This window comes from Arachis stenosperma, chromosome 10 (assembly GCF_014773155.1).
Source record: "Arachis stenosperma cultivar V10309 chromosome 10, arast.V10309.gnm1.PFL2, whole genome shotgun sequence".
NCBI classification, from domain to species: domain Eukaryota; kingdom Viridiplantae; phylum Streptophyta; class Magnoliopsida; order Fabales; family Fabaceae; genus Arachis; species Arachis stenosperma.
The window spans coordinates 103,449,507-103,464,293 of NC_080386.1; the positions used below are offsets into that span (position 1 = coordinate 103,449,507).

General features: G+C 40.1%; 1 non-coding gene across 1 annotated transcript; it reads left to right on the plus strand.

Moving 5' to 3' along the window:
* Positions 1–10,451: 10,451 nt before the first annotated feature.
* On the plus strand, positions 10,452–10,559 carry LOC130959083 (small nucleolar RNA R71). Its single transcript, XR_009078178.1, has one exon. It is a non-coding gene; the product is annotated as a small nucleolar RNA R71 (small nucleolar RNA).
* The last annotated feature ends 4,228 nt before the right edge of the window (positions 10,560–14,787 follow it).

Here is a 14,787-nt window from a genome sequence, read left to right on the forward strand (position 1 = left end):
CTGAAATAAGAGAACCAATAACATTATCGGAATTCTGAGTTCCTATGGATGCCAATCATTCTGAATTTCAAAGGATAAAGTGAGATGCCAAAACTGTTCGGAAGCAATAAGCTACTAGCCCCGCTAATCTAATTAGAATCTGAGCTTCACTTAAAACTCCTGAGATATTATTGCTTCTTTATTTCTCTTTATCCTATTTTATTTATCTTGTTTCTTGGGGACAAGCAACAATTTAACTTTGGTGTTGTGATGAGTGGATATTTTATACGCTTTCTGGGGGTAATTTCATGTAGTTTTTAGTATGTTTCAGTTAGTTTTTAGTATATTTTTATTAGTTTTTAGGCAAAATTCATATTTCTGGACTTTACTATGAGTTTGTGTGTTTTTCTGTGATTTCAGGTATTTTCTGGCTAAAATTGAGGGATCTAAGCAAAAATCTGATTCAGGCTGAAAAAGGACTGCTGATTTTGTTGGATTCTGACCTTCCTGCACTCGGAATGGATCTTTTGGAGCTAAAGAAGTTCAATTGGCGCGCTCTCAATTGGGTTGGAAAGTAGACATCCAGGGCTTTTCAGTAATATATAATGGTTCATACTTTGCTCGAAGATAAACGACATAAACTGGCGTTTAACGCCAGTTCCATGTTCTATTCTGGCGTTAAACGCCAGAAACAGGTTACAAGTTGGAGTTAAACCCCCAAAACAGGTTACAACCTGGCGTTTAACTTCAGAAACAGCCCAGGCACATGACAAGCTCAAGTCTCAGCTCCATCACACACCAAGTAGGCCCCAGAAGTGGATCTCTGCACTATCTATCTCAGTTTACTCATTTTTCTGTAAACCTAGGTTACTAGTTTAGTATTTAAACAACTTTTAGAGATTTATTTTGTACCTCATGACATTTTAGATCTGAACTTTGTACTCTTTGACGGTATGAGTCTCTAAACTCCATTGTTGGGAGTGAGGAGCTCTACTGTGTCTCGATGAATTAATGCAATTACTTCTGTTTTCCATTGAAACACGCTTGTTTCTATCTAAGATATTCATTTGCACTTTAATATGACGAATGTGATGATCCGTGACACTCATCATCATTTTCAACCTATGAACACGTGCCTGACAACCACCCCGTTCTACCTTAGATTGAATGAGTATCTCTTAGATTCCTTAATCAAAGTCTTCGTGGTATAAGCTAGAATCCATTGGCAGCATTCTTAAGAATCTAGAAAGTCTAAACCTTGTCTGTGGTATTCCGAGTAGGATTCAGGGATTGAATGACTGTGACGAGCTTCAAACTCACAAGGGTTGGGCATAGTGACAGACGCAAAAGGATCAATGGATCCTATTCCAGCATGAGTGAGAATCGACAGATGATTAGCCGTGCGGTGACAGCGCACCTGGACCATTTTCACTGAGATGACGGATGGTAGCCATTGACAATGGTGATCCACCAACACACAGTTTGCCATAGGAGGAACCTTGCGTGCATGAAGAAGAAGACCGGGGGAAAGCAGAGATTCAAAAGACAAAGCATCTCCAAAACTCCAACATATTCTCCATTACTGTATAACAAGTATTATTTAATCCATGCTCTCTTGTTCATTTGCAAGTCAACTGATAATTATAATTGATATCTTGACTAAGATTTACAAGATAACTATAGCTTGCTTCAAGCCAACAATCTTCATGGGATCGACCCTTACTCACGTAAGCTATTACTTGGACGACCCAGTGCACGTGCTGGTTAGTGGTACGAATTGTGAAAAGTGTGATTTTCAATTTCGTGCACCAGCAGGTAAGCATAATAATCACATAGGCAAACTCAATTAATGCACATTCAAACAAAACAAATAAATGCATATGATGTATGTCTATCATATGGATGATGAGTCTCATCTGTCAGTTATAAAGCCAACCCGACATGTCCGGCTGCTAAACCCTAGACAGTCCCCTGTGTGCGCATCCCCAAAAGTCTATGCATAGCTTTTTCTCAATCATAAATAAATTTTGCTCATTGGGGGCATTTTCAGGGCATTAAAGTGCCTGGAAACATCTTGCAACGTAGGGTCAACAGAGTATCGAGTCTCGAACTGGAACACGTGGTGGCAAGCCACTACATTTTACCCAAGAAAACTCGTATCTCAGATAAAAGAAGTGCATAAGCCACATGATCATTCATATTCATTCATACTCATGAATATTCATTCATTATGGCCATATTCATCATATATACATAATATTTTTGCATTTCTCTTTCATAATTCATCATGTCTCAAGCTTTCTTCACCTCCAAGTTACCCCCTTTTCATAGCTTAATCTCTTTACTAGACTTAAAACTAATATTTAGGGTATAAAGGAGTAAAAATAGAGGTTTAGATGTTCAAATTTATGTTTTAAAACACAAAAATCATTTTTTTGAAAACAGGGGTTGATGCCAAGGCATCTTAGGCTAGTTTCACTAGCATTTTTCTGTTAGTTTTAGTTGTTTTATGCATTTTCTTGAGCTTAAAGTAACCAAGAATGGTTAAATGAATAACAAAGCAATGAACCATCCAAACAGTATGATTTTGATGCAAATTCCATGAGTTTTTAGTTATATTACTTGAATGCTATGAATGGAAGATTTCTCATGAAATTTTGCAAGACTTTGATGCAGTTGTTTGGATGATTTCAGGGAAGAAGAGGTTAGGCAAGGAAGCAACAAAATCAATAAAGGAAGCTTGAATATCACATGTAGAGTTTAAGTTCCAGTTTAAGCTTAAACTGGAACTTAAACTGCCAAGCCATATAATGCTGGGAACTATCAGTGGCGTTTAAGCTCCAGTTTAAGCTTAAACTGGAGCTTAAACGCCAAAATCATGAAAGCTGAGGAAAAGCTGAAAGTGGCGTTTAACCTCCAGTTTAACCTTAAACTGGAAGTTAAACGCCAGAAATGAGAAATGCACCAGGGAGCCATTTCCACGTTTAAGCTCCAGTTTAACCTTAAACTGGAGCTTAAACGTGTTCGACCATTCTCCTCCAGGGTTGCTTTCTTCATTTCCACGTTTAAGCTCCAGTTTAAGCTTAAACTGGAGCTTAAACGTGTTCGACAATTCCACACTCCAGGGTTGCTTTCTTCCATTTCCACGTTTAAGCTTCAGTTTAACCTTAAACTGAAGCTTAAACGTGTTCGACTACTTTACCCTCCAGGGTTGCTTTCTTCCATTTCCACGTTTAAGCTTCAGTTTAACCTTAAACTGAAGCTTAAACGTGCTTGAATTATACCACCTCCAAGAGTGTCCAACGTTTAAGTTGCAGTTTAAGCTTAAACTGCAACTTAAACGCCACTATTTGAAAAGGTTTCTGGGCCAAAGATATTGCAGTTTAAGTTAGCATTTAAGCACAAACATTAACTTAAACGTACTCTGGTATGAAACCCAATTGAATATCATGGTTTATGGGATTGGGCCTGAAAAATTGATGAGTCTGGAATTTCAATTTGTTGAGTCATGTGTCATTACTTGATTATCACTAAGTTGGCTCAATGAATGTTACAGAATTGGATCAGCAGCCTCATCAGTATTATGGATCATAAACCCAAAGCAAAAGGAAATCAGGGAAAGGCCTCAAAGCCCAAGAAACACAACAGAAGCTCAATTTAGAAAGTGTATAAATAGGATAGAATTTAAGTTAGTAAAAGACTTTTGGATCATTTTTTTGAGTTTTCATACTTTTTGTAATTGAATTAAGAGCTATGACTCACTAAACCCCTTTCATTGGGTTAGGGAGCTCTATTGTAATTCAATGAATCAATAATAGTTTTTATCTTCTTCTTCAATCTTTTCTCTTGAATTTTTGTTAGAAAGCTTCTCGATCTAATTCCATTGGTTAGTTGTCTTGGGAAAGAAACTATCCATAATTGGAATCCTTCGGAACCTTGGGAAAGGAATGGAGGATTCATGCTAGAGAAGCTTTCTCACAGTGAATTGAATTGGGGTTTGGATGGATATTGTGACATGTAATCCTACCAAATTGTGGTTCATGAAACTGTGTGGTATAATCAGTGATCGAGCGTCATCTCTTCTTATGAACATTTAAACCAAGGGATTGGGAATTTGTTTGTTTTTAGAGAGAATTGGTGAGCCAAGGGATTGGGATCCAATCATATAAGATTGCCAAGCAAAATTCAATGAACGCATTGGTTGAGTGGTGCGCGAAATTGTGATCACTGCACAACTTTGCACAACTAACCAGCAAGTGCACTGGGTCGTCCAAGTAATACCTTACGCGAGTAAGGGTCGATCCCACGGAGGTTGTTGGTATGAAGCAAGCTATGGTCACCTTGTAAATCTTAGTCAGGCAGACTCAAATGGGTATAGTGATATACGAATAAAGCATAAAGATAAAGATAGAGGTACTTATGTAATTCATTGGTAGGAACTTCAGATAAGCGTATGAAGATGCCTTCCCTTCCGTCTCTCTGCTTTCCTACTGTCTTCATCCAATCCTTCTTACTCCTTTCCATGGCAAGCTTATGTAGGGTTTCACCGTTGTCAGTGGCTACCTCCCATCTTCTCAGTGAAAATGTTCCTATGCTCTGTCACAGCATATGGCTAATCAGCTGTCGGTTCTTGGTCAGGCCGGAATAGAATCCAGTGATTCTTTTGCGTCTGTCACTAACGCCCCGCCTGCTAGGAGTTTGAAGCACGTCACAGTCATTCAATCATTGAATCCTACTCAGAATACCACAGACAAGGTTTAGACCTTCCGGATTCTCTTGAATGCCGCCATCAGTTCTCGCCTATACCACGAAGACTCTGATCTCACGGAATGGCTGGCTCGTTTGTCAGGCGAGCACTCGGTTGTCAGGCGATCAACCATGCATCGTGTATCAGGAATCCAAGAGATATTCACTAGAGCCTTGATTGCTTGTAGAACAAAAGTGGTTGTCAGTCACCTTGTTCATAGGTGAGAATGATGATGAGTGTCACGGATCATCACATTCATCAAGTTGAAGAACAAGTGATATCTTGGACAAAGAACAAGCGGAATTGAATAGAAGAACAATAGTAATTGCATTAATACTCGAGGTACAGCAGAGCTCCACACCTTAATCTATGGTGTGTAGAAACTCCACCGTTGAAAATACATAAGAACAAGGTCTAGGCATGGCCGAATGGCCAGCCTCCCAAAGTGAGTTCAATCATAAAACATGATCAAAAGCTCTCTAATACAATAGCAAAAGGTCCTACTTATAGAAAAACTAGTAGCCTAGGGTGTACAGAGATGAGTAAATGACATAAAAATCCACTTCCGGGCCCACTTGGTGTGTGCTTGGGCTGAGCAATGAAGCAATTTCGTGTAGAGACTCTTCTTGGAGTTAAACGCCAGCTTTTATGCCATTTTGGGCGTTTAACTCCCATTTAGGTGCCAGTTCCGGCGTTTAACGCTGGAATTTCTGAGGGTGACTTTGAACGCCGGTTTGGGCCATCAAATCTTGGGCAAAGTATGGACTATCATATATTGCTGGAAAGCCCAGGATGTCTACTTTCCAACGCCATTGAGAGCGCGCGCCAATTGGTCTTCTGTAGCTCCAGAAAATCCACTTCGAGTGCAAGGAGGTCAGAATCCAACAGCATCTGCAGTCCTTTTCAGTCTCTGAATCAGATTTTTGCTCAGGTCCCTCAATTTCAGCCAGAAAATACCTGAAATCACAGAAAAACACACAAACTCATAGTAAAGTCCAGAAAAGTGAATTTTAACTAAAAACTAATAAAAATATACTAAGAACTCAACTAAAACTACTAAAAACATACTAAAAACAATGCCAAAAAGGGTACAAATTATCCGCTCATCACAACACCAAACTTAAATTGTTGCTTGTCCTCAAGCAACTGAAGATCAAATAAGATAAAAAAGAAGAGAATATGCAATGAACTCCAAAAACATCTATGAAGATCAGTATTAATTAGATGAGCGGGGCTTTTAGCTTTTTGCCTCTGAACAGTTTTGGCATCTCACTCTATCCTTTGCAACTCAGAATGATTGGCTTCTTTAGGAACTCAGAATCCAGATAGTGTTATTGATTCTCCTAGTTAAGTATGATGATTCTTGAACACAGCTACTTTATGAGTCTTGGCCGTGGCCCAAAGCACTCTGTCTTCCAGTATTACCACCGGATACATGCATGCCACAGACACATAATTGGGTGAACCTTTTTCAGATTGTGACTCAGCTTTGCTAGAGTCCCCAATTAGAGGTGTCCAGGGTTCTTAAGCACACTCTTTTTGCCTTGGATCACAACTTTATTCTTTCTTTTTCTTTCTTTTTCTCTTTTTTTTCTTTTTTTTTCGGTTTTTTTTTTCGCCTCTTTTTTTTGTATTCACTGCTTTTTCTTGCTTCAAGAATCATTTTTAATGATTTTTCAGATCCTCAGTAACATGTCTCCTTTTTCATCATTCTTTCAAGAGCCAACATTCATGAACCACAAATTCAAAAGATATATGCACTGTTTAAGCATACATTCAGAAGACAAAAGTAATGCCACCACATCAAAATAATTAAACTGCTATAAAATTCAAAATTCATGCAATTCTTTTTCTTTTTCAATTTAAGAACATTTGTTTATTTAAGAAAGGTGATGGATTCATAGGAAATTCATAACTTTAAGGCATAGACACTAAGACACTAATGATCACAAGACACAAACATGGACAAACATAAGCATTAATTTTCGAAAAATAGAAAATAAAGAACAAGGAGATTAAAGAACGGGTCCACCTTAGTGATGGCGGCTTGTTCTTCTTCTTGAAGATCCTATGGAGTGCTTGAGCTCCTCAATGTCTCTTCCTTGTCTTTGTTGCTCCTCTCTCATGATCCTTTGATCTTCTCTAATTTCATGGAGGATGATGGAGTGTTCTTGATGCTCCACCCTTAGTTGTCCCATGTTGGAACTTAGTTCTCCTAGGGAGGTGTTCAGTTGCTCCCAATAGTTTTGTGGAGGAAAGTGCATCCCTTGAGGCATCTCAGGGATCTCATGATGAGTGGGGTCTCTTGTGTGCTCCATCCTTTTCTTAGTGATGGGCTTATCCTCATCAATGGGGATGTCTCCCTCTATGTCAACTCCAACTGAATAACAGAGGTGACAAATGAGATGAGGAAAGGCTAATCTTGCTAAGGTAGAGGACTTGTCCGCCACCTTATAGAGTTCTTGGGCTATAACCTCATGAACTTCCACTTCTTCTCCAATCATGATGCTATGAATCATGATGGCCCGATCTAGAGTAACTTCGGACCGGTTGCTAGTGGAAATGATTGAGCGTTGGATAAACTCCAACCATCCTCTAGCCACGGGTTTGAGGTCATGCCTTCTTAATTGAACCGGCTTCCCTCTTGAATCTCTCTTCCATTGGGTGCCCTCTTTACATATGACTGTGAGGACTTGGTCCAACCTTTGATCAAAGTTGACCCTTCTAGTGTAAGGATGTTCATCTCCTTGCATCATGGGCAAATTGAATGCCAACCTTACACTTTCCGGACTAAAATCCAAGTATTTCCCCCGAACCATAGTAAGATAATTCTTTGGATCCGGGTTCACACTTTGATCATGGTTCTTGGTGATCCATGCATTGGCATAGAACTCTTGAACCATCAAGATTCCGACTTGTTGAATGGGGTTGGTAAGAACTTCCCAACCTCTTCTTCGGATCTCATGTCAGATCTCCGGATATTCACCCTTTTTGAGTGAAAAAGGGACCTCGGGGATCACCTTCTTCAAGGCCACAACTTCATAGAAGTGGTCTTGATGCACCCTTGAGATGAATCTCTCCATCTCCCATGACTCGGAGGTAGAAGCTTTTGCCTTCCCTTTCCTCTTTCTAGAGGTTTCTCCGGCCTTGGACGCCATAAATGGTTATGGAAAAATGAAAAAGCAACGCTTTTACCACACCAAACTTAAAAGGTTTGCTCGTCCTCGAGCAAAAAAAGAAAGAAGAGAGTAGAAGAAGAAGAAATGAGGAAGAAGGGAATGGCTTTTGTGTTCGGCCAAAGAGGGGGAGAAGTGGTGTTTAGGTTGTGTGAAAATGAAGGGGTGAAGAAGGGTTTATATAGGAGAGGGGGGGTCATGGTTCGGTCATGTATGGGTGGGTTTGGGAGGGAAAGTGGTTTGAATTTGAATGGTAAGGTAGGTGGGGTTTTATGAAGGATGGATGTGAGTGGTGAAGAGAGAGATGGGATTGGATAGGTGAAGGGTTTTTGGGGAAGAGGAGTTGAGGTGATTGGTGAATGGGTGAAGAAGAGAGAGAGTGGTGGGGTTGGTGGGGATCCTGTGGGGTCCACAGATCCTGTGGTGTCAAGGGAAAGTCATCCCTGCACCAAATGGCATTCAAAATCTCGTTTTGAGCCATTTCTGGCGTTAAACGCCGGGCTGGTGCCCATTCCTGGCGTTTAACGCCAGGTTCTTGCCCTTTTCTGGCGTTTAACGCCAGTCTGGTGCCCCTTTCTGGCGTTAAACGCCCAGAATGGTGCCAGACTGGGCGTTAAACGCCCAACTGCTAGCCTCACTGGCGTTTAAACGCCAGTGGGTTCTTCCTCCAGGGTGTGCTATTTTTCTTCCTGTTTTTCATTCTGTTTTTGCTTTTTCAATTGATTTTGTGTCTTCTTATGATCATCAACCTACAAAAAACATAAAATAACAAAAGAAAATAGTCAAAATATAACATTGGGTTGCCTCCCAACAAGCGCTTCTTTAATGTCAGTAGCTTGACAGATGGCTCTCATGGAGCCTCACATTTTCTCAGAGCAATGTTGGGACCTCCCAACACCAAACTTAGAGTTTGAATGTGGGGGTTCAACACCAAACTTAGAGTTTGGTTGTGGCCTCCCAACACCAAACTTAGAGTTTGACTGTGGGGGCTCTGTTTGACTCTAATTTGAGAGAAGCTCTTCATGCTTCCTCTCCATGGTGACAGAGGGATATCCTTGAGCCTTAAACACAAAGGATTCTTCATTCTCTTGAATGATCAGTTCGCCTCTATCAACATCAATCACAGCCTTTGCTGTGGCTAGGAAGGGTCTGCCAAGGATGATGGTTTCATCCATGCACTTCCCAGTCTCTAGGACTATGAAATCAGCAGGGATGTAATGGTTTTCAATCTTCACCAAAACATCCTCTACAAGTCCATGAGCTTGTTTTCTTGAGTTGTCTGCCATCTCTAATGAGATTCTTGCAGCTTGTACCTCAAAGATCCCTAGCTTCTCCATTACAGAGAGAGGCATGAGGTTTACACTTGACCCTAAGTCACACAGAGCCTTCTTGAAGGTCATGGTGCCTATGGTACAAGGTATTGAAAACTTTCCAGGATCTTGTCTCTTTTGAGGTAATTCCTGCCTAGACAAGTCATCCAGTTCTTTGGTGAGCAAAGGAGGTTCATTCTCCCAAGTCTCATTTCCAAATAACTTGTCATTTATCTTCATGATTGCTCCAAGGTATTTAGCAACTTGCTCTTCAGTGACATACTCATCCTCTTCAGAGGAAGAATACTCATCAGAGCTCATGAAAGGCAGAAGTAAGTCCAATGGAATCTCTATGGTCTCATTTTGAGCCTCAGATTCCCATGGTTCCTCATTGGGGAACTCAATGGAGGTCAGTGCACGCCCACTGAGGTCTTCCTCAGTGGCGTTCACTTCCTCTCCTTCCTCTCCAAATTCGGCCATGTTGATGGCCTTGCACTCTCCTTTTGGATTTTCTTCTGTATTGCTTGGGAGAGTACTAGGAGGGAGTTCAGTAACTTTCTTGCTCAGCTGTCCCACTTGTGCCTCCAAATTCCTAATGGAGGACCGTGTTTCAGTCATGAAACTTTGAGTGGTTTTGATTAGATCAGAGACCATGGTTTCTAAGTCAGAGGGGTTCTGCTTAGAATTCTCTGTCTGTTGCTGAGAAGATGATGGAAAAGGCTTGCCATTGCTAAACCTGTTTCTTCCACCATTATTGTTATTGAAACCTTGTTGAGGTCTCTCTTGATTCCTCCATGAGAAATTTGGATGATTTCTCCATGAAAAATTATAGGTGTTTCCATAGGGTTCTCCTAGGTAATTCACCTCTTCCATTGAAGGGTTCTCAGGATCATAGGCTTCTTCTTCAGATGAAGCATCCTTAGTACTGCTTGGTGCATTTTGCATTCCAGACAGACTTTGAGAGATCAAATTGACTTGTTGAGTCAATATCTTGTTCTGAGCCAGAATGGCATTCAGAGCATCAATCTCAAGAACTCCTTTCTTCTGATTAGTCCCATTGTTCACAGGATTCCTTTCAGAAGTGTACATGAATTGGTTATTTGCAACCATTTCAATTAGCTCTTGAGCTTCTGTAGGTGTCTTCTTCAAATGAAGAGATCCTCCAGCAGAGCTATCCAAAGACATCTTTGATAGTTCAGAGAGACCATCATAGAAAATACCTATGATGCTCCATTCAGAAAGCATGTCAGAAGGACATTTTTTGATCAATTGTTTGTATCTTTCCCAAGCTTCATAGAGGGATTCTCCATCCTTCTGTCTGAAGGTTTGGACTTCCACTCTAAGCTTACTCAATTTTTGAGGTGGAAAGAACTTTGCCAAGAAGGCATTGACTAGCTTTTCCCATGAGTCCAGGCTTTCTTTAGGTTGTGAGTCCAACCATGTCCTAGCTCTGTCTCTTACAGCAAAAGGGAATAGCATAAGTCTGTAGACCTCAGAGTCAACCCCATTAGTCTTGACAATGTCACAGATTTGCAAGAATTCAGCTAAAAACTGATGAGGATCTTCCAATGGAAGTCCATGAAACTTGCAATTTTGTTGCATTAGAGAAACTAATTGAGGCTTAAGCTCAAAGTTGTTTGCTCCAATGGCAGGGATAGAGATGCTTCTCCCATAGAAATCGGGAGTAGGTGCAGTAAAGTCACCCAGCACCTTCCTTGCATTGTTTGCATTGTTGTTGTTTTCGGCTGCCATGTGTGCTTCTCCTTTGAAGATTTCTGTTAGGTCCTCTACAGAGAGTTTTGCCTTAGCTTCTCTTAGCTTTCGCTTCAAGGTCCTTTCAGGTTCAGGGTCAGCTTCAACAAGAATGCCTTTGTCTCTGCTCCTGCTCATATGAAAGAGAAGAGAACAAGAAGATATGGAATCCTCTATGTCACAGTACAGAGATTCCTTGAGGTGTCAGAAGAACAGAAAAATAGAAGAAAGAGGTAGAAGAATTCGAACTTAATCAGAGAGAGTTCGAATTGTGCATTGAGAAGGAGTGGTACTCCATAAATAGAAGGATGTGGGAAGAGGGGAAGAGAATTTTCGAAAATTAAGTTAAAGAAATTGAAAACATTTTGAAAAACACTAATTAATTTTCGAAAATAAGAGTGGGAAAGAAATCAAGTGATTTTTGAAAAAGATTTTGAAATTAGAAGTAAAAAAGATTTGATTGAAAGCTATTTTGAAAAAGATGAGGTTAAGAAGATATGATTGATTTTAAAAAAATGTGATTGAGAAAATATGATTTGAAAACAATTTTAAAAAAGATTTGATTTTAAAAATTAATAACTTGGCTATCAAGAAAAGATATGATTCAAACATTAAACCATTCTCAACAGAAAAGGCAACATACTTGAAATGTTCAATCAAATCATTAATTGATAGCAAGTATCTTTGAAAAAGGAAAGAAATTGATTTTGAAAACATTTGATTGAAAAGATATGATTTGAAAAAGATTTGATTTAGAAAAACTTTGAAAACTTGAAAAAAAATTGATTTGAAAACAAAATCCTCCCCCTTGTGCCATCCTGGCGTTAAACGCCCAGAATGGTATCCATTCTGGCGTTTAACGCCCAAAATGCTACCTTTTTGGGCGTTAAACGCCCAACCAGGCACCCTGGCTGGCGTTTAAACGCCAGTCTGTCCTTCTTCACTGGGCGTTTTGAACGCCCAGCTTTTTCTGTGTAATTCCTCTGCTGCATGTTCTGAATCTTCAGTTCCCTGTACTATTGACTTGAAAATAGAACCAAGATCAAATAAACAATACATGCAAGACACCAAACTTAAAATTAGGCACTAGACTCAAACAAGAAACATAAAATCTTTTTGGTTTTTTATGATTTTTAAAAATTTTTTTGTGCTTTTTTCGAAAATTGTATGGAAATAGAAAATAAAAGTTTCAGAATTCTTAATTCGGATTCCAGGAATCATTGCAATGCTGGTCTAAGACTCCGGTCCAGGAATTAGACATGGCTTCACAGCCAGCCAAGCTTTCAAAGAAAGCTTCGGTCCAAAACACTAGACATGGCCAATGGCCAGCCAAGCCTTAGCAGATCATTGCTCCAATAGCAAGATTGATAGAGATCAACAAGCTCTTGTGATGATTAGCTGAAACCTCGGTCCAATAAGATTAGACATGACTTTTCAGCCAGCCAGACTTCAACAGATCATCATGAAACACTAGAATTCCTTCTTAAGAACTCTGAAAAAAAATACCTAATCTAAGCAACAAGATGAACCGTCAGTTGTCCATACACAAAACAATCCCCGGCAACGGCGCCAAAAATTTGGTGCACGAAATTGTGATCACTGCACAACTTTGCACAACTAACCAGCAAGTGCACTGGGTCGTCCAAGTAATACCTTACGCGAGTAAGGGTCGATCCCACGGAGATTGTTGGTATGAAGCAAGCTATGGTCACCTTGTAAATCTTAGTCAGGCAGACTCAAATGGGTATAGTGATATACGAATAAAGCATAAAGATAAAGATAGAGGTACTTATGTAATTCATTGGTAGGAACTTCAGATAAGCGTATGAAGATGCCTTCCCTTCCGTCTCTCTGCTTTCCTACTGTCTTCATCCAATCCTTCTTACTCCTTTCCATGGCAAGCTTATGTAGGGTTTCACCGTTGTCAGTGGCTACCTCCCATCCTCTCAGTGAAAATGTTCCTATGCTCTGTCACAGCATATGGCTAATCAGCTGTCGGTTCTCGGTCAGGCCGGAATAGAATCCAGTGATTCTTTTGCGTCTGTCACTAACGCCCCGCCTGCTAGGAGTTTGAAGCACGTCACAGTCATTCAATCATTGAATCCTACTCAGAATACCACAGACAAGGTTTAGACCTTCCAGATTCTCTTGAATGCCGCCATCAGTTCTCGCCTATACCACGAAGACTCTGATCTCACGGAATGGCTGGCTCGTTTGTCAAGCGAGCACTCGGATGTCAGGCGATCAACCATGCATCGTGTATCAGGAATCCAAGTGATATTCATTAGAGCCTTGATTGCTTGTAGAACAAAAGTGGTTGTCAGTCACCTTGTTCATAGGTGAGAATGATGATGAGTGTCACGGATCATCACATTCATCAAGTTGAAGAACAAGTGATATCTTGGACAAAGAACAAGCGGAATTGAATAGAAGAACAATAGTAATTGCATTAATACTCGAGGTACAGCAGAGCTCCACACCTTAATCTATGGTGTGTAGAAACTCCACCGTTGAAAATACATAAGAACAAGGTCTAGGCATGGCCGAATGGCCAGCCTCCCAAAGTGAGTTCAATCATAAAACATGATCAAAAGCTCTCTAATACAATAGCAAAAGGTCCTACTTATAGAAAAACTAGTAGCCTAGGGTGTACAGAGATGAGTAAATGACATAAAAATCCACTTCCGGGCCCACTTGGTGTGTGCTTGGGCTGAGCAATGAAGCAATTTCGTGTAGAGACTCTTCTTGGAGTTAAACGCCAGCTTTTATGCCATTTTGGGCGTTTAACTCCCATTTAGGTGCCAGTTCCGGCGTTTAACGCTGGAATTTCTGAGGGTGACTTTGAACGCCGGTTTGGGCCATCAAATCTTGGGCAAAGTATGGACTATCATATATTTCTGGAAAGCCCAGGATGTCTACTTTCCAACGCCGTTGAGAGCGCGCCAATTGGGCTTCTGTAGCTCCAGAAAATCCACTTCGAGTGCAGGGAGGTCAGAATCCAACAGCATCTGCAGTCCTTTTCAGTCTCTGAATCAGATTTTTGCTCAGGTCCCTCAATTTCAGCCAGAAAATACCTGAAATCACAGAAAAACACACAAACTCATAGTAAAGTCTAGAAAAGTGAATTTTAACTAAAAACTAATAAAAATATACTAAGAACTCAACTAAAACTACTAAAAACATACTAAAAACAATGCCAAAAAGGGTACAAATTATCCGCTCATCATTGAGGAAGGGATAAAAATGTTTTGATTCAGAGATCTCAATATCTCCTGAAACCCAATGAATTCCCCATTTCTGATCTACCACTTTCTCTTTACATTCTGCAATTAAATTCATGCAATCACCCCGATCCCCTTTTTAATTTCAGCAATTTAGCTTCTCGCTCTTTAATTCATGCAATTTAAGATTCCGCAATTTCAATTTCTTGCCATTTACGTTTCCCGCCAATTTTACATTCCGCAATTCTCATCTAAATCTTGATTCCGCTCAACTAGAACACACTTCTAATCCGAATTGCTCACTCAACCAATCCTTGTGGGATTCGACCTCACTCTATTGTGAGTTTTTACTTGACGATAACTGGTGCACTTGCCGGAAGGAATTTTTGCCGATCGTGCAAATTCCTAAAATCGTAGCATCAAGTTTATGGCGCCGTTGCCGGGGATTGGTTTTCGATTGACAATTCTCAAATTGGAAGTTAACTAGATTGAGCATTTTTCTTGTTTTGTTAATTCAGTTCAAGTTACTTGTTGAATTTTAATTTCTGCACTCTGTTACTTGCTTTCTTTCTTTATGCCTTTAAATTCAAGCAACTAACTCA